Source organism: Rhinolophus hipposideros (assembly GCF_964194185.1).
Source record: "Rhinolophus hipposideros genome assembly, chromosome: 6".
NCBI lineage: Eukaryota > Metazoa > Chordata > Mammalia > Chiroptera > Rhinolophidae > Rhinolophus > Rhinolophus hipposideros.
Window position 1 is genome coordinate 74929479 of NC_138052.1, and position 23947 is coordinate 74953425.

The following is a 23947-nucleotide window of genomic DNA, read 5'->3' on the forward strand; positions in this document are numbered from 1 at the left end:
GGGTGTGAGTTTTATGTTCATGCAAATCTAAAGCGTTGGAAGGAAAGCTGAGGTCACAACTGAACAACTTGGATAATACAGTTGAATTCAAGTTCTAACCTTCAGGACCCAAGGTAATGTTGATGCTGGGAAGAAGTGGAACCTGCTTATTTGTCTCACCGGACTCTTATTGGGTGTTGAGACTCACAGCTCCCAGGAAAGGCTGATTAAAAACTTCCAGGCACTGCCGCAGACAGTGTTCTGTGTGAGCACACATGCCTGGGTCCGTGACTGACAGGTACAGTGGCTAAGTGCTTTGCTTCTGTAAAAGAATAAACAAACCAGGGCACATGTGCTCTCCTTGAGGCTGTGTTTACCATGAGGCTTCACAGTCCAGTCATGTTCTCTTGTAAAATATATATAAATAAAATATCATCAGAGCCGCAGTGCTCATCTAGCCAAAATAAACACAGGGCTTAGTGACTTGAAGGTAAGAATTTCCGGTGTGTTCCCGATGGGCTGGTTTGGGGGATTAAGCAGAGGCAGAGCACCGGTGGCATGGATTGGCCCACAGTTGATGTCTTGGGAGATAATGAGCATCTTTGGAAGGAGGAAACCAAATCTTGGGGAGCAGAGACTTGGCCAAGTCAAAAGCAGGATCGGAGTTGAGAATGGACAATGTTAATCCCATTGCCAAGTTTCACATGGAATGCCAACATGGTAGCCAGATGAACCCAGGGCCAGAGAGTCTTCTTTTGGGCTCCGGCCCATTTGACCTCCGCATGCAAATCTGTGTTTTGATTCAAGCAAAGCTTTCCGTTTGGGAGAGGAAAGAGGAGCATTTGCTCTGTGTAACCTAGTGACTGGCATACCGTTTCTCTCCTGGTCCGGGCAGAGGCAGCCCTCTCTCGATGGGGGTGTGGAGGCCTTAGGATTAAATCTGCCTTTTCACTCAGAAAGGGAAACCAAGAGAAATCAGATTTGGGCAGCAGGATATGGAAAGGTGATGGCAAAACACTATTAACTGCAGGCACTTCCATTGTTAGTATGTTCTCTTGAATTCGAGTTGTTTTTCTTGTCCATTATAAATTAACCATGAGACAGAAGCATTCCCATTCTTGAAGCGAAACCAGGTAAATCTTTAAGGAAATGCAATAACAGTGGCCTCCGGACCTGAGCTTATTAGGTATTCTCGCTCTTTTGTATTTTGAAGTGTCTTTCATTTTCCACCTCTTACTCATTTCTTGCCATGAGACATGTTCTTTTTATGCAAACCACCTTGTGTTTTCTGCTTAGTGTGTATACTTTGATTATGGATCAGGGTGTGAGTCAGTAAGAAGAGAAACAAGCCATGAAGAAAAAAACTGTAGAGAAGGGACAAAGAAAAGAGAGAATGAAGAAGCTGTGTTGTGATTTTTAAAAAGACTTTTTTTCTTGTTGGTGTTATGAGTCACATTTTAAACAATGTAGCCTGGGTGTGTATTTTTTCTTTTCTTTCTTTCTTTCTTTCTTTTTTTCTTTTTTGAAGCACTGGCTATAAACATAGTACCATCATGTATCTTTTCCTAGAAGTTGAAGGTTAACAAGTGCAAAACTGTGTGTAAAGGGAAAAGACACACAAAAAAAGTGGTCTAATGGAGGTGATGAATTATTTCCTCTTAACTGATACTTTCTTTTTTCAAAAAAAGAAAAAAGAATAATAAAGAAGCGAGTAAAAATATATAAAGCCCATAATCAGAGTTCTGCAGTTGTTGACTAGGTGGTTATTTTTAGCAGCTCACGGTGGAAGCAAGAGTTCTTGTTCATGTTAGAGTCTCTGAACAAGCAGCAGCAGAGAGACTGGGTCTGGTACCCCCCGCCCCGTTAGAGACCCATGGAAATCCCAGGGATGGGGGCACTTGTGGCAGGTGGTTGTAAGAGTGAAGAATTCAGAACTGCTATGTCTACCAGTGATGGATGCTAAAAGGAACATCAGTGTCTCCTGTTAACAACTGAGGATGTAGGTTTCATGTCTCAGACCCGTTCTTCAGGACATGGGGCCCATCTCTTGGGTTTCACTTTCTGTAGTCCTCCTCAATTTTCATCCAGGTAAAACCAGGAGAAAATGAGCACCAAAGGCATTTCTCGTGGGCATAGAGGAGAGCAGTGTTCAGAGAGACCCATTTTGGGGCCGTGACAGAGCTGGCAGGGGTTTGACGGTGAATCAGGTTTGAAGTTCTGTTTACTTAGTGCCAGCTGGCCCATCTCAGCTATGTCCCACCCCCATCTCTCCCTCTGCATACCCACCCTCATTCCCTGTTGGCTGCCTCCCAGAACCTTTGCTCACCAGCATAAAGGCCCCCGTCCCAGGGCACAGGACCTGGAATTGGCCTCAAGTTCTTGCTCTTCTTGGCTTCTTTTCTCCCACCATTCTCTCGACTAGAAGCACTTCTGAGACGCAGTGAGGGTTAAATGGCGTTTATGCACGTAATCCTCTGATGAAAGGCAGAGAAGTATTCCTAAATCCTGCCAGGGTTCCAGATAGGCAGCTGTGCTATGTGACTCCTTCTCCTTGCTCCCCCTCCCCCTTACGTCTCCAGCTGCCAGATGAAGACTAGGTGTTGCTGAGCAAGGAAGCCTGGAGATCAGATGTGTGTAAAGCTGGTAACTGCTTGGCTGCCATTGCTCGCCTAAGGGGACACTGAGGCATTCTTTGTGAGGTTTGCTTGCGCACACTGCCACCCCTATTACGGAGACCTGGCGCATCCCCTCCCTGCAAGTTTACTATTCATCTAAACAGCTGCCAACGTCAGTTTCTCTAAGGGAAGAAAAACATCATTCTCACTGACTTTTCTTCTCTCCAAGAACAGAAAGGACAAGGCTTAGTTTAAAGAAAGTAACCTCAGTGCCACTAACGAGATGAGATGTGTCCGAGACTTTAGCCAACTAACCACAGGTCTGAATTTAGAGGCATCTTATTTATTTATTTATTTATTTATTTATTTATTTATTTATTTATTTATTTATTTAGTCGACACGATAAATAAAACTATTCAAACAAGGGCAGTGCAGGGCATAATTCAGATTTTTTAAAAAGAGAGAAGGAAACAAAAACTCTTTTCGACACTTGACCTATTCACACGAATCTTGCCGCTGTGTGTCTTCATTCACCCATCAAGCAGGGAATTCCCTGGATTTGAAATAATTTAGCAAAAGTAGGACACCAAAAGACAAGGTTCCTTTTACATAGGTCCGTGTTCTGTATAAATAATAAGAATAATAACAAAGAGGCATTTTACATAGATGGGGGAGTCAGCATGTTTTCTGCTACTCTAATGGAAACCTTCTGATGACCCTCCATACACTGCTTGGAAGGCAAATCAAAAGAGTCATTTCTCAGGGTATTTTGTACTTTTCCATTCTTTGTCCAAACAGACCACATTCTTCTACTATCTTCTGTAAACTTCTCCAGAGGAGCCAACCTTTTGGGGGGGGGCTTGTTTAATCTCACAAATTAAATAAACCTTTTATCTGAAATGCCCCTTCACCAACACTTTATTTTCATCCTGTCCCAAAAGGACTCCCCAGACAGGCCGGGCCTAAAACAGTTCTTATTTGCAATGAGCCTTTTTTTCTTTTTCTTCTGAGAGAGACAACTCACCATTGTTGACTTTTAAAACATTTCTTTAAGAGACCTGGGTGACCCCTCCAGGCCCAGAGGACACGTCGTAAACTTAGTTGTAGCAGATGCTTTCTTTTTTCAGTGATTCAGTGAGAACCTAACTTGACTGAGACAATCCTCAGACAGGTTCCAACAGAAGTAGGCAGCAGAAAGGGCGAGGGCCACTTCCTGCTCAAGAATGGGGGTCTGCACACTTTTTCTGTGAAAAGCCAGATAGTAAATATGTTGGGCTTTATGAGACTCTGAGTCACAAGTTCTCAGCTCTGCCATTGTAGCTCAAAGGCAACCACAAGCAGTATGTGAACAAATGAGGGAGGCGGTGTTCTAAAATGGACAAAACAGGCAGTGGGCCACATTTGACCTACAGGCCGTCATTATCTGAGCCCTGGGTTCGAGCACAGGATGTGCTTTCAATTCTGACCCTGCCCCTTACCAGCAGGTATGAACTTCTGAGGGCTCTGGGCCATCGATAGGGTTTCATCATGTGTTGCTCTGCCCTCCTCCTCAATTTTCCTCCAGGTAAAAGCAGGGGTAAATCACTTATCCTCTCAAGTTCTCAGTTCTCCCATCTCAGAGTCATGAGAAATAAACAAGATAATTCACCTGGAGCCCATAGCCCAATGCTCACCGCTCAGGAAATGCCCACTCATTGTAGCCATCGTACTAGCCACATTTCCCAATTGCATATTAATCCAGTAACCCTATTTGCACAGTAGACATGGAAGGAACATTACCTACTATGTGATTTTTCTCCTTATTATCCTCCCATGCAGGGCTTCTTCACATTTCTTGTTTCTCAGAATTCAGATTCTTTGCGTTCATGTTGCCCCTGCAAAGGCTCAAAACCTTTGCAGATGAAAGCTTGTTCAGCCTTGCAAATACACTTGTAGTTATTGACTCTTTAAATATCTGTTTCTCATTATCTCACAGAAGGAGAAAACTCTGTGGAGAATTGGAGAGTTGGGGGTGAAAAATAATGAAAAATAATTCCGGAGTTGATTTTCCAATTGGGAAACAAAGAAAAAGTATGTAAGTGGTAGAAGTCAGAGCAATCAAAGGGAACATTCAGGTCACCAGCGCTAGGCAAGGTTGAAGTCACACTTTCTAGGTTGAAGCGCTCTTCCTCCCCTGTTGGGGAGCTACCTCAGGCTCCTTTATTGTAAAGCAATGGTCCATATCCTCACCCCATATGACTGAGGATGTGAGTGAGGCAAAAATACAGCCACTCACCAATCCGGTACCTGGTACAGGCAGCATTTTCCCTAAGAGACCACATTTTTGCAATTTTATTTAGAAGCACAGCATGAACTAGCAGAATCTCTAGCACTTTCCAAGAATAACAGTTATGTGAAGTACCAGTGAGTCATTACCATTTTCCAGAGAATCTGAATGTTGTTCCAGAATACATCCATCCATCCATCCATCCATCCATCCATCCATCCATCCATCCATCCGATATCCATTGGATTGCTGCAATTGTCTAAGAAGGTGCTTTTTAGATGGTGATTTAACCCCTGTTGATTCTTTAACTTCCTTTTCCGGCAAACCACAGCCTCATTAGCATATAGCCCTCGAAGGGCTGCCACAGAGCCAGGTTCCAGACCACAGATCCACCTGCCTGTGGGAGTTGAGTCTCTTTAGCTGAGGAACGTTCTGAGAAACTCTGGCCCTCAACTACAGGTCACCCCAAAATTGCCTGTGGGTGATAAGGGAAAGGTTGTCAGGTGTATCTTCTCTTTTGTTACTCCCTTAACTTTAAAAGCACAAACTCATGTAGTATGTTTTTTTAATATCTCCAAATAAATGCCCAAGGACAACGTTTAAGGAGCCAATATAATGTCCCCCAAAGCGGCTTTTGTCACTAAAAATTTTTGCAATGTTGATAATTTCAGGGGAGGGGAACATTGCTAGGAAAGGGGAAGAGGGTCTTATACCTAAAGTGGAGTTTGTATTTTAAATGTAGCAGAACCCCGAGACCAAGGATCTTTCTGATTCTGAATAGGTGATCCACATACCATGGTTTTACTTTCCCCAGTGAGTCCCCTCAGACTTCCCCACTGTGCCCCAACTTTGTCTCTCTAAAAAACACTTTGGCATTAGCATTAAGACCACATCCTTCCCCAGCCCCAGCACGTTGAGCCATAGGTGGTGTATTAAATGTTGAAAACCTGCCTTTTGGCTGAAGGAAAGCACACCTTTGAGCTGAGACTAGGTGGTGATGGAGAGAATGTGAGCAGTTGTGCCTGTTTTCTGCTTGACTAAACTTTGCACTCCTGCCTTTGTGGTCTGGTCAGGTGCTTCAGATGGGGAGTTAAGCCCTGTGGATTTCTCGCCTTCCTTTCCTCTCAGTGGTGAGCTGCAGCCTCATTAGGGGATGGTCCTCACTGTGGAACCAAATTGAAATCAGAGGCAAATCTGAGAACGCCATTTGTTGGGGGTGGCACTGAGGAACTTTGGGCCATCCCTATACACTTTGTTGCTTCTCGTGCATTTTTCTGAGTCCATGTGAAAATCCAACAGCAGGACGGTTGCCAGGCAGCAGATACTCATGGTGACCTGAATAATGAGTTGACACCAGTTTGCTGTAACTCGAAAGCTGGCCATTTCAAGGAGCTGTTTTCAGCACCTTGCTTTCCCATTCACTGTTTCTATGCATAATTTTAATATGGCGGGGGGAGAGAGAGCGATGCTTTCCCAGCTACAGTAATGAAATTAAAGAAAAATAGAGTAGGTAGTCATGAAGATGACGGTGTAGACGGGAATGGTAGGGATCCTGGGATTCTGGGAGCCTTTCCACCCCACGGGTTGTGCACGTGGCTGTCAGGGTGTATGCTGTGTGACACACCCTTGTCAAAGCTCCTCCCATACTGTGGCACTTCTGATGGCCCAAGAGGCATCAATGACCCCTGCACATTAGTGGAAGGGATCCCTAAAACTAGAGGAACCAATGATTGAGATCTGGGAAGGTGGGCAAGCTCTGAAAGATTTTCCAAGAAAAATGCTCTCATTTTTTTCTGCCACTTCTGAGAAGACATCAAAAGGTCTCAGCTCTTCCACAAATCAAAGAGAGAAGTCCTGGTGTTCGGGGTAGAGGAATGGGTGAACACTGACTCAGAAATAAAAGTCTCTGCCTCAGTTCAGTCTTTTACTCATAGCATTTATTGAGCGCCTTCTTTGTGCATACCCTGAGGTAGAAACCAAGATGAGAGCGAGTTCTTCTGCTTGAGGAGCTCCGAGTCTCATGGAGGAGGTTTAAAAACGTAAATAAGCCCTGTCTGTCTGCATCTTGAGCAGAGATACACCCACAGAGTAGGACCAATGATGCATGAGGAAGGCAGCAGCATGGCCATAGCTCCCCACTGGGGTGGCCCAGGGATAGAGAAGATACATCTTTCTGGCCATTGGCACTTGATTTAAGCACCTAGGGAGGAATTTTTCATAGGTTAAGCATACATCATTTTTCAGAAGTAAAGATCATGTCTCGTTTTGGCAAGCTCAAATGCTCCTAGTCCCATTCTGGGCCAGATTCTCATCTGATGTAAATCTTTGGGAGAATCAAGTTGTAGCACTGTTTTGCATCAAGTGGGATTCTAGCCAGTCTTTCCCCAGAGTTACCCTGGGCTTAAATCTACTACATCATTTCCATGGCAACCAGAGGCCAGCCCGTGAATGTGGTTGCCTTCTAAATCCTCTGCTAGCTTCTTTTCCCTCCTCTGTCTTTCCCTTGATTAAAAATGATCTCCCTCCCTTGGCTCTCACTCATTCTCGCTCACACACCCACTTTCACTTGGTGCCCACATTTTTTGTTTCAACATCCTCCCAGTCAGATTTTTAAATCCTCCATCCAGTTTTTTAAAAATGAAGATTTGTTAGTCGTTGCTTGACAGTGAATTGACCTGTTTAGACAAGACCAGGCTGATTTCAATGGGCATGGAACCCTTGGCAAGCCAAAGCGGAATTTACCTTCAAGTCTAGCCAGCCTAATTAATACACTGTTTGAGAACACTGGCCAGCCAGACCAAATACTGTATTTCCACCCATTCAGGGAATCAGCCTTATGGAATCCCAGAAGTTATTTCAACATCATTTACTTGTGTATATTTGTGTGTGTCTGTGTGCGTGTGCGTGTGTGTGTGCCCCCGAGCATGCATATGGGTGAATTATAACGCTTCTATGTATTATAGAGTAATTGTGGTTTAACAGAAAGAAGAAAAGAGCTCTTGGTTGAATCCCATACTTACTACTTAACTTGCTGTGTAACCACTCTTCGTTTAACCTGACTGAGCCTCTACTTCCTCATCTATATAATAGGTCTCATCTACCTCATAATGTTGTGAGAAGGAAATAATATCAGTCATTTAAAAGTGCTTGGCAGGCACTATATACTCAGTACCATCTTATTCCCCGGTCCCCTTCCCTATCCACTCCAAAGCATGTGTGTGTTTCCTTTTTTTTTTTTAATTAATTTTTTGATTAGTCTGCATGCTCTCAGCCTAGCAACACTCTTCTGTGTCTCTCCACCAGGGGGCACCCTCCTACCAGGGACCGAGCCCACAGTGGACACGGTGCCCGTGCAGCCCATCCCAGCCTACTGGTATTACGTAATGGCCGCCGGGGGCGCCGTGCTGGTGCTGGTCTCCGTCGCGCTGGCCCTGGTGCTTCACTACCACCGGTTCCGCTATGCGGCCAAGAAGACCGATCACTCCATCACCTACAAAACTTCCCACTACACCAACGGGGCCCCTCTGGCGGTGGAGCCCACCCTAACCATTAAGCTAGAGCAAGACCGCAGCTCTCACTGCTGAGGGCCGAAGCAAGGACAGCACCCAAAACAAAAGAGAAAGACTGCAAACACGTTGCCTCGATTTTGCACTTTTTTCTCCTCGCCTAGTCTCTGTGTGAACTCTCAGACATCTCTCTCTTGGGGCACACACCCTGTGCACTCTTGTCCATCCCGAACATTCTCTTTGGGTTCTTTTTTTTTTCTTTTTTTTTTTTGTTTGTTTCCTTTTTTTGATTCCAAACCAACCAACCCCAACTCTAATGCTGCAAATTGGAATTTGAGAAGAGATACACCCTTAAGCACTTCACAACTCAAGGCTCAGCTGGTTTTCTTCCAGAAACTGGTTCCCTGATTCTTCCCCTTGCCTTACCCCATACCTCCTCTCGGTGGGCAGTCTGCCAGGAGACTTGAGGGGAATCCTGGATCTGTGTGTTTGTACATAGTATACATTCGTGTGTGTGACTAGCTCTGTGTGTGGGTGTAAGAGAGAGAGAGACTGGTTCCTTGTGTGGGGGGGAGTGTGTGGGTGTGTTTAGAGAGCACCCCCTTTCACTCTTGTGTTACTTCTCCGGGGGTACATTTTACAAGGAAATAATATACTGTACTAGTTTTGTTTACTTGGAGAAGAGATTGAAGCTTTTTGTTGCCTTATCTAGCTTTGGCTGGCTTTCTGTTGGCTACCATTGTCATCTCCAGGTACCTAAAAACCTTGAGGCCGCGTGAACTGCAATGTGGCCCCTCCCATCCCTCGCCCCATCCCCCCCACACCTGACCCAAGAGAAAGGTTCCCCCAATGCACTCAGACGTGACCCCTTGTCATGTCTCCTGGCGTCTTTGAAGTCACAGGATAACAGCCACTGGGTGCGAAAGGAACCATCTCTACGTCCAGCCCTGAAGCAAATCTGTCTCATGTTGCCTTATAAAAGAGAAGCTCATAATGAATGTTTAGCTTTTATCAGTTAAGTCCAATCTTGGAATAAGTCATAGAGAATAACGAAACTGAGACTGATGTAGGAAAAGCAGTGGCTTATGTGGAAAGAGAGCAGGAGGAGACGGAGGAGAGAAGGGAGGAGACGGAAGGACTGAAAAGTTGTGTTTTAAAAGTCTCCTCATCTGAGGGGAATCATTGTGCCCAACTTGGGATGGAGTTGAGTAAGAAGGTTAAAAACTGTATTCTTTGGTATTATATTGGTCATTGTAATAGCATTTGTAACATATGGGGAAAAGAGATCATTTGCTTTCCTTTCATGGTGTTAATGTGTGCCTGAATCTATAGCCACTAAAATGTAAGGCTGTCCACCTGACTTAGTTGAATACTATGAGAGACTAAAGAGTAATCATTTTTTAAATGTACCGGTGTGCTACCCCTTTTCGTAGCATCTGGCAAATACACCCTCATAGGCTGGCCTGGCATTTCCAGATGTTGCTGTATCGTCACGAGAAGTATAATGAAGATAAATCTGTTGCCACCCATTTGTCCTCTCAAAGCAACATAGGGAAAGGGATGTTGGAGATAAATGGCCTAATGATATTGTACAAAGGATAGATTCAATAATGAAGTCGATTTCAGTGATAGAAAATTCATATTTTAATGAGATTCTCAGTGTACTGGGGCTCAGCCTGAGGGTGTTTATTTCTCACCTTCCTGCTAGGAATCCACTGGGGAAGTACAAGATTCTCTCCAAAGATGGTTGCCTGGGCTGAAAGCCTCCAGGTACCTTCGGAGAACAAAATACTAATGGTTGATTTTTCTTTTTCTTTCTTTTTTTTTTTTTTTTTTTTTTTTTTGGTTGCTTGGGAGAGAGAGAGAGAGACTTTTAACATTCTTTCAGAATATCCACATCAGTCCCTAGTCTAGTGCACACACACTCTCTTTTGCATCTGGTTTGTTTCATCCTCTTGAAAGAATGGTGCTCTCCCACTCTTATTCTATTTCAAAGAGCTACTCTGTCTCAACCACAGCAGCCCTGCAAAAAAAAGAAAAGATGAAAGGCTAAAGCGTGAGCTACCTTGAAATTTCAAGACGTGTCCTACCCCAGCTGAAGATGAGAAAAGAAGCAGGGAGAGGGAGGAGGGGTAGGCACCCATGACACCATGGGATGACTTCCATGCCAGTCACTAAGGGCTTTTTATCTCAGGTGTTCACATTTGGGGCCAGGCATTCCTCTGAAATGATTGACATCCCTGTAGGCACCCCATGGAGGCATGGTGTCAGGAAATTACACCTGGAAAATCCAGCCAGTGTAGCAACTGTCTGAGTTACCATATACCCTTGAGGATTTCCCTTCTTTAAAAGAAGACAACAACTTTGTGAATTTGCTGTATCTTTATCTGATGCCCCATGTGGCATCATCTTTATGTACATGTCATAGTTGAGAATATGAGACTGCTCGAATCTTCGTGAATCCCATGATGCACTTCAGCTGGGGATGTCACACATTCTCTCTCTCTCTCTCTCTCTCTCTCTCTCTCTCTCTCTCTCTCTCTCTCTCTCTCTCTCTCTCGGCCCCAGCAACTTTCATAGTATTATCCAGGTACTATGCTAAAAGGGCAGCTCTTCTATAAAAGCATGCCTTGCATCTTTAAAAAGCAAAATTATTTCGTAGAGGGAGGAAAGAGTCACTCTCTTCTGAAAAAAAATAGACTGGACTGGTGAATGCATGCATGCATGTGTTTAGAGTTGCTTTTCAGAAGACAAAGAGGTGATAGCAACTCATAAAATACAAATGAATGAATGAATGAATTGAAGGTCTAGCTCAGGCTGGTAAAGTTTTTGCCTTAGAAGTTTCATGTCAACAGATCCAGGAGGGAATGAATCCCCTATCTCTGGGGTGAGAAAATCCCTTGCTTGATACTATACTAGCAATTGCTATCTCCTAATTGCTGGTAAAGGCAGAAAAAAAGGAAAAAAGATCATAGCGGTGCCATTGACAAAACAGGATGCTGAAAATAAAGTAAAATTGTCTTTTCCCTTATCCCACACTTTTGGGATTAAAGCCAGAATAGGATAGGAAATCCAATAATATTTCTGAGGTTGATGCCCCATCTTTAAAAAGACCCTGTCTTGAAAATGAAACTAGCAGGCAAGCTAACACCTAAATAACCGAAAATTACCAAAGAACAACAAGACAAGAAAACTTAAAGATTTTTAACTTCCTATTCTTATCCCCTCTCCCTATAACTGTGACAACTCTTGCATTGCTCAGTTGCCTGTGTGTCAAAATAACTTGTGGACATTGGAAACTATTTGAAAATGTATTGTGTGGAATGTAATAAAATAATGATATTTTTATACAAACATCTGGGTTTTTTTTCCCCTTTGCCTGTGAGAACAAAGTTGAAATGTAGGCTTTGAACAAACTGATGTTTTCAAAGTTTACACATTGCCTTCTGAGCTACAGGGCATTTCTGTGGGAGGTAGGTGGGTTTTCTCCTTGACTCTGAATGCCAGCTTTTCCTTCTTTTCTTTTTATTACTACTTGTTAGGAGTTTTATCCAATTTGTGCAGCTGAGCCAACTTTTATGATGGGTGTGGGATTTTGCAAAAGTTGCTGAGTGCTAAATTGATCAATATGATTTCCACAAAATTTCTCTTGATGGCAAACCCCTGGAGATTGGACTCTTACTTTCAAAGGGTCCCCTAGGGGAATGGGACCGGTGAAGCTGAATCATGTACTCGGCTCTACGGAGACACATAGCTTCCTTTGGAGAAGTGGTGACATCTTACCCCTTGCCTACCAAATTATTACAGGGGAACGTTCATCTCCAACTTATGAGCACTTTCCCGGTCAGAACGAGAACTTGTAGCACGTTCAAGGTTTGAAGATATTCTAGACTTCATTTTGGAGCAAGTAATGAAGATAATTATATGATTACTGTAGACCTAGACTATCAGGGTGCAACAGTGTATAAAAGGAACATTCCATGAAAACCTGGAGGAGAGGGACTTGGGAAAACTTACTAAACAAGCCAGATCTCAATGACAAATATTTTTCTTTGGTTCTCCTCTTTGGGTAGTTAGTGATTAGTTATATAAAATATTTCCATCAGAAAAGGATTAGGAGAAAAAAATCTAGGAACTACAACCTCCAGCTGTTCAATGTTTCTAGAATGTGGTCAAGAAGAGGTCGTTGGATATATTAGGAACATTCATTCCATCAACCCAGGAGACTTCCTCAGGGGTCCAAGACCCATCTGTAAAGGTCTTAAGAAAAGGGACATGTCCGAGAGACCATATTTCTGCCAGAGTCTTGCTTTTTCCCCCTCTCTAAACCCAGATCCAGGAAGGAGTGCTTTTATAATTAGGAAACCTGTCCAACTAGTGCTACGAGGAAATAGGCTTCTGGTTTTCAGATCTTCGAGGAAGCTCTGTTAGTAGAGAAGGCTCAGTATAGACATCCCTGTTTGTCCTCTCCAGGAGAATAGAGTGGAATATCCATGATTAAAGCCTTGTTTGTGCCTGTCATGACCAGCACAATTACCCATTTTGCCTAAGTAATATTTGGCTTTCCTTAAACCTGTTTGTTCCCATTAGAAAAGGATGAAATGAAGGCATCTTGAAAGTATTTCTTTCAGACAAAGACCCAGTCTCAGGTACCATTTTCCTGAGCTAACCTAGGACCAACTTTGCCAGATGAAATTAAATTAGCCATCGCTTGTATTTTGTTAGCATTACTGTTTTGGGAGCCACCTTTGAGAATTTTATCATTGCTCTTTCTGCCTTGGTTCTAGTCCCAACGCTCATTCTACAGGTCCTCTCTCTTCCCCAAAAGGGCAAAGACTCTTAGGACTCTAATCTTAGGTACCAAGCACAGCACTGTTACCAACGTGGTATCATATATTTCAGACCGAGCTCAAGCACAAGTGTTACAGAAATTGTGTTTCGTGGATCATAAATACCAGATGTCAAGGCACAGTTAGGTTTGTTCGGGCTCCTACCTGGCTCTTGATGAGGGTGTAAGTGTGCCTTCTTGCTGTTGAAACAAGACACTGCCCTCCTAGCCCAGATATCCAAAGCCCAGCCAATCTACTGCGGCCCATGTTTGTTTTTCTCACCCCTCTTCACTGACTCTGCAGTTGTTTTTCACAAACATTGTGGCCTTTCTGTAATCTTTGATGAAAAGAGCTTTATTTTTAAGTTTTGATTTGTCTGCGTTGTGAGCTGCTCATCTGAGCCAGACTGCAGATCTGTTGGTACGGCTTGTTTTCTCTCTAATTGTGCACATCACTGTGGCTCTCACAGCTGTAGTTTGCCTTTCATCCCCTTCAGTGACTGCCCAAAGAAAACACGAAACAAATCCAACCAGAGCAAAAGGAGGGGAGAGGGGAACACAAGCTGAGGGTCTTATAATCAGCAAGGAAAAGAATCACCTTATGGAAATAAATTAAAATCTAGGAAGTGTGTAGGATTTAATGAAGCCTGACATAAGTCAGGTGCGTGCAAGTATGTCTAGAGGTTAGGTATAATCAGAAACCTGCACACTCAGAAGTCATCAAGCCACAGGCATCAGCCAGAGTACATTTTTAATAACTGTGTGGAGGAGTTCCGTTTGGCTCCAAGCCTAAGCACTGAAGAGATACGAGATTGGGGGAACTGCCAAAGAGCAAAACCCTTTTAGGATGGTCTGGCACAATGGAGAATCTAGGTGCTTCAGGAAAACCGGCAGAAAACTAGTGGGTGGGTAGGAAACCCAGAATCATTCTCCTCTCTTCTAGGTGAAGTAATTATTCTTGGCCTTTGTGGACACTGACCTTCAAGAGTCCCAAAAAACTAAAGTCCCATAGGCATTGGACCAAGAAATAGGAAAAGCCATTTGAAGAGTTAGCAACAGATGTGCTGGGTGTTGAGTGGGTGTGGAGCCAGAGTCCCAGAGAGCAGTTTCCAGGCTCTCGGCCTCACATGGAAAGGTGCCATTTTGGTTATTAGATGGCCATCAGCTGTAACCAGATGGCCATCCGCTATGGCTGGGTGGCCATCAGCTGTTAGCAGTTAGTCATTAGCTACTAATATAACTGCCGTGGCCACGCTGGTAAGGCGGTTGGTTGGTTGGTTGGTTGGTTGGTTGGCAGAGAAGCAGATGGCATATTACAGCTAGCAAGTGTGGTTAGCAAGCAGATTACATTGTGGATCGTGTTGATCCCACTTCCTGTGTCTCGCCCAACCGCCAGCAAGAATATAGTGGTATGACTCCCCTTTCTATGGCTCCGTTGTTGTTCCTTTTTGGCCTAGCCACATCCTGCGTTCTGCTGCGGGGAGCGGGAGCTGAGACCCTGCATGACAGTGGGGAAGCACCTTTTCTTGGAGTCTTATGACCAGAGTGGTTATTGATCCTGAAGGAGGTGGTTGGGGAAAATTTTAGGATAGTAACTGGCTGGTTTCTCATCTGTATTTTTAACCTACAAGTTATGCACAACTACATCTTCAAAAAGTGCAAACAATACAGAGAAAACAGAAGTGCCTTTCATTGTTAACCAGTCTCACTCTCCTTCTCAGAGAGCGGAACCACAAGAATTAGTTGGAGGTATATATTTCTAGGCCTTGTTTTATATCTTTAACAAACATCTATAGTCATATCTAATTCCATGCTTTTATTTGGTTGGCATTTGGTTTTGCTCTGTGTAAATGGTATCATCACATTTGCGTTCTTTGTTGGACAACTTGCTTCCTTTCATTGGATAAAGTCTTGAGTATACTTCAGTACACACGGACAGATTTACCTCATCCTTTTTAGATGTTGTACAGCATTCCTTATTGTATTGATGTACTGCTCCCCTACTGGTGGGCATTCAGCTTGTGTCTTGTGTTTTGTTTTTGGTTTTTTTACAATTATAAACAATACTGCAATGACCATCCTTGAAGTTGCCTCTTTGGGCACATATTTCTTTCTGATAGAATTTCTGGGTCAAATGGTGTGCCTGTTTTCATTTTCATAGAATGAAATTGCTGAGGTGTTCATTTTAAATGAACCTGTCCCCTTTTGAGAAGGTAACAAATTAGTGGACAGCCTGGGTGATATCTCCTGCCATATTTGCTCAAGCCGCATAATCTCTGTGACTATCTCCTTTTCTCTAAAGTGGGCAGAGTGCTTGTAAGAGAAGACTCTGGACAGTTTTAGCCCAAGGGTATTTTAATCCTAGTGACCTTTTTTTTTTTTAACTGCCAGTATGTGGAGAAAGTGGGCCTACCTGTATGTGGCAGCTCACCGGGCGGTGGCCCAGGAGTTAATTCTATCCCTGGGTTCAGCAGGCAGAGCCCTGTCCTCCATGATTAATGAGTTCCACGTGGCTGCTTCAAAGAGTGACTGTACTGTGCCTTGCTGTTATTTATTTATGTTTTCTAGTAAAAAATTCATGTAAAAAAATATCCTTTAAGGTCAGTGCACAGTACTGTGCTGTAGACTAAAATATTCCAGCAGCCACAGTGGGCCTCCAGGCCCAGGGAGATGCTCTAATCCATGCTGCCTTGTGACCAACGCCCTGAGAGGAGCAGGCTTTCCCGGCTAAAAGGTGGTGTCCAGCTTCCTTCTAAGGAGATTCAGGAAAGTCACCAGGTGACAGGGTTATTTTCTAGTGGGAGGTTTATATGTACAGGCAAAGCTACTAACCCCAAATGGCTCCAGCAAGGAGTGGCAAACAGAAGAGAAAACAAGGGGCCTCTTAGTTTGAAACACCATTTTCTTCCAAGAGCACTACACTGATTTCTGCCATGTACTAAGACAAAGGGGTCATGATAATGGGACTTCGTGAGCATAATAGATACCTTTGCCATCCACATAATGGTTTTGTGGGCTTTCTCTGACCTGCCAAAAATCCAGGACTGCTAAATCTTGGGCATGGGGCTTGGGTAAATAACTCTGGATGGCTTAGGGGGAAAAAACAGCATGAGCTCAACGTGTGGGTGAGCTAGAGACATTTCACACCACACACACACACACACACACACACACACACACACACCTTATTTTGTCTTCTGTGTGTAATTATGCAACATTGAACCCTTTTAATATCATTAACTAACATACCCAAAAGCAAAGGTTCTGATCCGGAACTGGAATGACAGTATACCATGTTTTGGCCTTCAACCACAGCAGTTTCTTTCTCCAGCAGCTCGACTCATTAACAAGCTGCCTGGACTAGAGTTCTCTGTAACTTGTTAGAGAGCAGCCAGCTCTAGTAATGATGGGAGTGTGGAGAACGCTTTGAGCCAGAGGTGGCCTTAACCAATGTTGTGTCCTCAACCACCCTGCTGGATATTGAGGCTTCATTTTAGTACCAGCTGTTAAAAGAACCGTTTTGTCCTTTTGTGTTTTCCTACTGTGACCAAGGGACTGGTAGGAGGTGCATAAGGACCTCAGGGACCCACGTGGGCTTCCCCATTGCTTCTCTACGGAGGTTCTGACAGCTGGTACTGAGGTGGGAAGATAATCGTTAGGACCTAGATGGGGGCTGACATGGGAGTGTCAAAGGAGCCTTGGGGGTGCCTCACTGGCCTCAGCCAATCTCGGACTAAGAGTATGAACTCAATAATAAGGTTCATGGGAAGCCCTGGGCCCCCTCTCTCGGTGGCCCCTTTTCCTCTCCTCTGGCATTCTTACGTTTTCTCTGCCCTCCCTTCCTCCACCAAAGCCTTCACCCAGAAAAGCTTGAATCAGATTCCTTCACACAAAGGCTTAATTGGTTATTTCCTCTGGCTAGTTTTATTCTTACAGGAGACCAAACCTGAGGAATTATTCTATTACATTATAATTACATAACTATACATAATTACATTGGTCACCAGCAAGCTTCTGGGGGGAATCACCTCTTAAATGGGTAGAGAGAGGTACCTTTTTGGAACCCCTAAAATCTTATCACAGAGTCATTCATTCTTGTGTTCACAAGAGCTGTGAGATACTTGTGTATAGAGAGTCTTTTCCAAGGACTTCCAAAATATGAAGGGCAATTTTTAAGAAGACATCCTTTTTCATGTTGGAAGGGGATGCAGTTTTGTTTCTTCGCCTCCACATTTTCACTTGACTCAGCTTGTTCCAAATGGCTCCGCCCGCACAGTGTTTCAAGTATGTGCATTTCTTGAATATTGGGACTGGAGGAGAGGAGAAATGTCAAACCCACAGGGGAAACACTCTGAAATGTGAAGGTAGAAGACTTTTTCCCTAACATCTCAGGGCAAAGAAGGGGAGGGGAGGGAAACACTATTTTTTCCCTGAAAAATTCTGTGGTTTTTCCACCTACATACCCTAAGAAAAGGTAGCCAACAAAACCAGTAAGAAAGCCTCTTCCTTGTTGACATATCTACTTACAGTGATGGAGAAGATCTCTGATTTTTCAAAGACCTAGAGTAAGAAGGGATTCCAGAATTGTCCTCCATCTCTGTTCCTGAGTTGTTCCAGCCTGCACAATTGTAAGCCCATCTTTATAGCAAAACATTTCTCTGGCTGCGTTTTTCTTATTTTCACGCCATTGCTGGGCCTCAGTGGAGCCATTCTGGCCTTAGCTGCTCTTCCGCCTCCATACATGAAAGTATTGTTAGATCATTTCATTGCCTTCTCATTTGCAGTTGGTATTTCCAACCCTTTTTAGTGTTTCCTCTTAGTTATTCAACCAAAAATAATAGAAAATAATGGCTAAATTCAAGTTCAGACTTTTGACATCTCAAACCATCCTTTTCAGTTTAAAACCATTGGAAAACTCCGAAAAATAATTTGTCCATGATTTTGTATAGATTTGGCTATAGCCCAAGAGATAAAAACCCATGATAATAGATCTTCTGCTGGTACTTCTAAACTCAAGCCAAACCCAGCAAGGGATGGATGGTTCTCAAGTAGCCAGACTCTATGGAAGATCTCTGGCAACGTTCAGACCAACATCTGAACTTTTGGCTTCTTATAACAACTGGAGATGAGCAAACTGAATTAGGAAAATTGAGTGTAGTGGAAAGGGGGAACCTTTAACCAATACTAAATGGTAAACTAAACACTTTGAAGGGCCAAGAAATATCTCCTAGTCTTTCATTATTTTTCATTTATTTTGATCCCAGTGTTGTATCTCCTGCTAAGATCAAAACAAAATGGCTGAGGGTATTTTCTGAAGGCTACTCCCATCCAAACACTTAGGTATTTAGCTGGCTCAGGGGGTTCGGGAACTTGGAACTAAATTTAACAAGGACTCGAAGTAGCCAAGAGCTTATCCCACACAAATCACAGTCCCAAACGAGGTGTTGAAATTGTGGCTTACTCTCCATTCTACTGCCGATTTGTTCAATGACTTATTGCATTTTGCTACCCTCCTTCCTCGATTTCTTCCTCTTTATGATAGACGTGATAACAGGTGGGACCTGTGAAAATGAATTATTTCAGTGATTTCCTGTCTTTTCGTTCCTTGCTTTAAAGGCTGGTTGCAGTTTGGTGAGTTAAGTGGATGTATTAAGGCTGGCTTTCCATAAGGTTTTATTATCCCTGACTCAGTTAAAGTGAAGGCTTCAAACTTAGGGCACAACTTACCCACTTTCTCAGTTCCTAGATTGCCAGTTGTCAGGACTGGTTCCTAAGCCAAATGAGCAAGTGTTGAAAATATAGAGCCTCATGGTTTCCCCTTTATCTGTCCTTTTCGTGGTCTTCTGTTTCCATGCACACTGCAAGGTGGATGTCTTCAGGGAGCAAGCACTTCCAGGAAAGGACAGACCCGGGACAAAGACTAGGGCAGTGAGCAGCTTGTGACCATGAAGCCCCTTTCTGTAGAAGTCACCTCGTCTACTTCCTCCAGCAGCCATCTTCAGAGAGCCCTCATCAGAAGGACCCTCACAGCTTTCGTCTCATTTCCTGCCCATAAAATTAATAGAATTCTAGAGCAGGGAAGAACATCGGTGGTTGCTGTACAGAGGAGCAAACAGAGACTCTAGGAGGTCAGTGACTTGCCCAAGCTCTCATACCTGGGGCGAGTAGCAGAACTCAGACGTTAAGTAGGCCATCTGTTCCCAGTCCAGTGCTCCTCTATATCCTGTGCGACTTCCTTTCAGGTCTAGAGTGGAACTGACACTGACCGGTCCTTAGTGTCTCTGCTACACATTCTGGATGGCAAACCTGGCCTCCATTTCAACCACGCCTCTTAACGCATGGCTCAGAGTTGTCGTGGAAGGGACTTTTCAGAGAACCAGCCTTTGCTGGTGTCCTGAAATGATCTGCGTGCAAGGACCCAGGGACGGACTACCTTAATCATGGATCTAAAAGTAGCCCGTGGTTTGGGGCAGGCTTCTCACGCTCCTTGCCATCCTGTGAAGCTCCCTTTACAATGCAGCAAGTACACAGAACAGTGTCAATGCCAAGCCTCTCACAGTAGACCATAAAAAAGCTGAAGTGGTGAAAGTAAAGGTCATAATTTTTCTGTGAGTAACAGAAAGCAGAAAAGCAAACTAACCCCAAAGGATCTTAATTTAAGAGGGGAAAAAATGGAAGAAAACAAGAGAGAAGAGGATAGTGTGTGTGTGGGGGGGGAGGGGAGGGTAGCGAGAGAGAGAGAGAGCGAGCTTTCTTGTTTGAGACCGAAATCACACAGTGGGGAATTTCCCAGTCGCAGGTTGGGGTGTTTCCACTGCATAGCATGTGTGGTCTTACATCGCCAAGGCAGTGTTCCAGACCCCTTGGGGGAAAACATATCTCTTTAGAGTAGGTTCACTTCATAACTGGGTATTGCTGTTCACCCTTCATGCTGTAGTATTGCAATCTACTGATAAGGACACTAGAGGATATTTGGCTCTTCTAGGAAGGAAGGAGTTCCTGGAGCAGTCCAGTGGATGTTTTAATAACTAGCCACTATGGCTTTCCTGCTCTGAAAAATCAGGATAATGGGAGATAGGAGAGACCTTGAATAACTCTTCACTGTATGCCTAACCCACCTCTCGATGATACTAAGAGAAGGGAGTCCCGGGGAAACAAGGGGACTTTCAGTCTGAGGTTCAATGTCAGTATGAAAATGACTACGTTTTGTTGAATTGGGTATTTTGTTTGTTTATCTTTTAAGTAGTGGCTGCTCTGCTCACATGATTAATCCAACTCGATTAAACTCCCTTCCGGTCACTCATGAGTTCCTCCTCTCACTGTGCTGCTCCACGGCAGCTGGTGAAGGGACCTGACTCTCATATAGGGAAATACAAGGTGAAAGATTTGTGGCCTGGCAAGGCAATCTCTGAATTCCTCAGTGGATCTGATAAAAATGAATTCAAGCCCAAACCCAAGAGCTGAGTGTGCGGGTAAAAAGGTTCCGGTGCCGTGTTTGAAACCATTCCTAGAACTCCCCAACCCCCACCTTGTAGCAGCCTCAATTCTGAAGCCCCCTCCTCCTCACTCCAGGTATCCTTCCTGCCAGTGGCCCAGCCTCATTTGCCCAATCCCTGCCCTGCCCTCCAACAGCACTTACAGCCCCCTCCACAATGCCCCACTTTCTTTTATGCTATTTTGTTATGGACAACTATTTGCTTCCCAAACACACTGAAGGGCGTTGCTTGTAGATCCCTGGTCCCATACACCTTCATTTCCCAAAATCCTCTATATGGTTCCCGGGTACCTAGTCAACCCTCTTAACAAGTGATGGGTGCTTGATTGGTTAGTCAGTCGGTTAATGAAGACTGCCCTGTGAAGGGCAATGTAAGTCAGCCTACCCTCTTTGAGTAATGCCTATCATGAAAAATGTGAAGCCCCAAATTTCAGATCATCGTAACTTAACGTTCATGAGAGGTTTTAGCTAGTTCCCATCAAAGTGGTGAGGGAGTGCTGCAGGCAAACAGTCAGAGAGTGTATCCAGTCAACTGGGATCCAAGACAGGGAAGACCTTTATTTTTTTCTGTTCAGATGGGGTAGTTGCAATGTCCTGCCCATCCCAAAGAACCTGAGTGCAGACTTGGAGAGGGGAGGTGCTCTCCTCTGGCCCTAATACAGTACGCAGAATCAGATTTCGGGCTTTGCAATCAGACTGGCCTGAGATGGAATCCACACAGGGGCCCAGAAGGAAATAGGGTCATGTGAGCACAAAGGTTGAAAGTGGAAGTCCTGTGGGTGGTAAGATCCATTCTTGATCTGTGTTCTTCTAAAGGTGTGGCCCATTCCACTCTCCCTTGTCCATCTCACACTCACAAACACACCCACCCACTAAAACAGACTCCTAGAAAATCCTCTCCATGTTTTCCTCATTAAAAAAATAATAATAAAAACAAAATTCCAAGTTCCTGGTCCCCACATTCTTTTGCTGTGTGCCTCATTTGCCAAGTTGGGTCCCCATCCTGTGGCTGTCATTCGCTTCCCAGGAAAGTGTTGCCTCCACTTTCTGCCTCAAGCTCCTGGCTCATCATTCTCCCTCCTCCCCACCCTTGCCTTTTCTTTGCTAGAAGTACAGGGACCCAGTGGAAGAATCAAACTCCTTCCTGCCAGCATCCTGAGGAAATAGGCTAAGGTTCACCCAGTGGGCTCCACAGAAAAGTGGCCCATGAAAGGCAAAGAGACTTTTGAGAAAGAAAGCTGTTAATCAAACAGATATCAAGAATATTAGCAAAGGGACTAGAGAAAATTGCCATCAAAGTAAACTGCTTTTTGTACAAATGTTCCCTTTATTTGGGTTTTCCCCAGTGTGCCATTTTTTTCTTTAAGGCTTGGTGAACAGATGCGGTTTTGAAAATGTTGATTAACTTATCCTTTTATTCTGACCTCTTCCCACTCACCCAAACTTCTGGGAGAAGCCAAAAGCCTAGTCAAGCCTCTAATTTGTTCTTATTCACCTTAAGTAGCCTTTCATCTCCATGTGCAGAAATCTCAGCCACATCTAGGCAGTCAATTTCATAGAGCCTCAGAAATGGACCGATCCTTGGGATGTCATCTTATCCAGTCCTCTGCATCCAGAAACAAGAGGTTGTGATCTCCTGGGGGGAAAATGTTCTCATAGTCATTACCATCCTTTTACCCTTTTTCTTTTAAGATCCATGCCACATCCACCCCTTTCTGGCCCATCATCAATAGTGTCCTAAGAGTTCTCCCCTGAAGGTGTGAGATGGAGCAAAGTGACATTCTAGCCTCCAAGAATTTGTCACAATCTTGGCAGAGACCAAATCCCTAAAAGCAAGAACAGGAGTTGGCCCAAGAGTCACTGGCAGGAGCCCTACAGTTTGCGTCCTAGGCTGATTCATATATTCTTCTCCAGTGTTCTTCGTCTTTTAACCATGAAAGCGTTAAGACATACGAGCATCCCATCAAAATGATTAGTTGTTGGAATTGTGATGATTTTCTTCCATGTTTGTTTTTTTTCATAAGTTTAAAAAAAGCCCCAGCTTGACTTTCACAAGCTTGACTTGATCCCTGTGACAGACACCACCTGCTTCTTGTTGAGTCATGTTCCTGTCTTCATTCCAAACAGCCTTCTTTGCAGGGACCTGGAGAATAAGGCAGGGGACGGGCATTGAGGTGGGCAAGCTGGCGTGGACTGCAGGTGCCAGGACTGCAGGCTATAGACATGCCAGGAGCCAGCTGAATTTATTGAAGATCAGTGCCACGTGGCATCGATCCTTTGAAGTAGTGTCTTGGCACGTTTTTTTTGCATGCCTTCCTAGCAACCAAAAGGATAAGAATGTGTTTTAGCACTTTGGCCAGGAATGAGGAAGACTTCTAACATGATTACAACCAGGAAAAGACTAAATTCCCTGTGTGGCCATGAAGGATTGATCTTCAGTCTGGGTTATGGTCAAGTAAATCTTCCCTGAGACATTTGCTGATGAGGGAGAAGGTCAGGCTGATCTGAAGGTCATTTTTTCCCTCTTCTTTGATACTTTAGCTATTTGGTATTTTAGTTTTACTTTAATCCTTGATTTTTGGATATCAATTGATACTGCTGACTTCAAGGTCGTCCACCTAACTTTGGATTGAATCAAACTCCTAACAGGCCACATACATTCACTTGGTGCCATTTTGCTGACCACTGGGACAGGTATAATTAACTTGTGAGATTGGAAGAAAGGATATGACCCTGCTCTTTACCACATTATTTGATTCTCTTTTTTAATGTTTTACCATTTTAGACAGGTAATTATCATTGGCTCTGATTCTATAAGATGGACAGCCTGGTGAATAGAGAGACCTAAATCATCCCCTTCCCCAAAAATTAGTATAAAAATAAAAATAAAAAATAGACAGTGATAATACTGGAGAAAATCCCGAGTAAATTAACTCAGCTCTGTTCAAGCCTGGGCTGGTCAGATTGGATGCCCATGTTTGATCTATTCTAAACTGTGAAGAAAGCCAATACGAAAAATAGATGGGGAAGGAAAGATGAGAGATATTTGCACAGATATGTGAAGATGAATAGGCCTTATGACATTCTTTCCAGTTCTGCATCTACATTAAAACATATAACGATGAAACATGATTTCATTAAATTACCATTCATTTATTTGAAATCCAAAGGAGAAAGACTCTTGTACTTGGTGTCCACATAGATGCATGCACATGAGGAAGAATAGCACGTTACACTAAACAACCATCACACACAGT

General features: G+C 43.8%; 1 protein-coding gene across 2 annotated transcripts in view; it reads left to right on the forward strand.

The window, feature by feature from the left end:
* Nucleotides 1–23947, forward strand: part of NRP2 (neuropilin 2) — a 126625-nt gene that overhangs the window by 96770 nt on the left and 5908 nt on the right. The gene's annotated exons all lie outside the window — the stretch shown is intronic.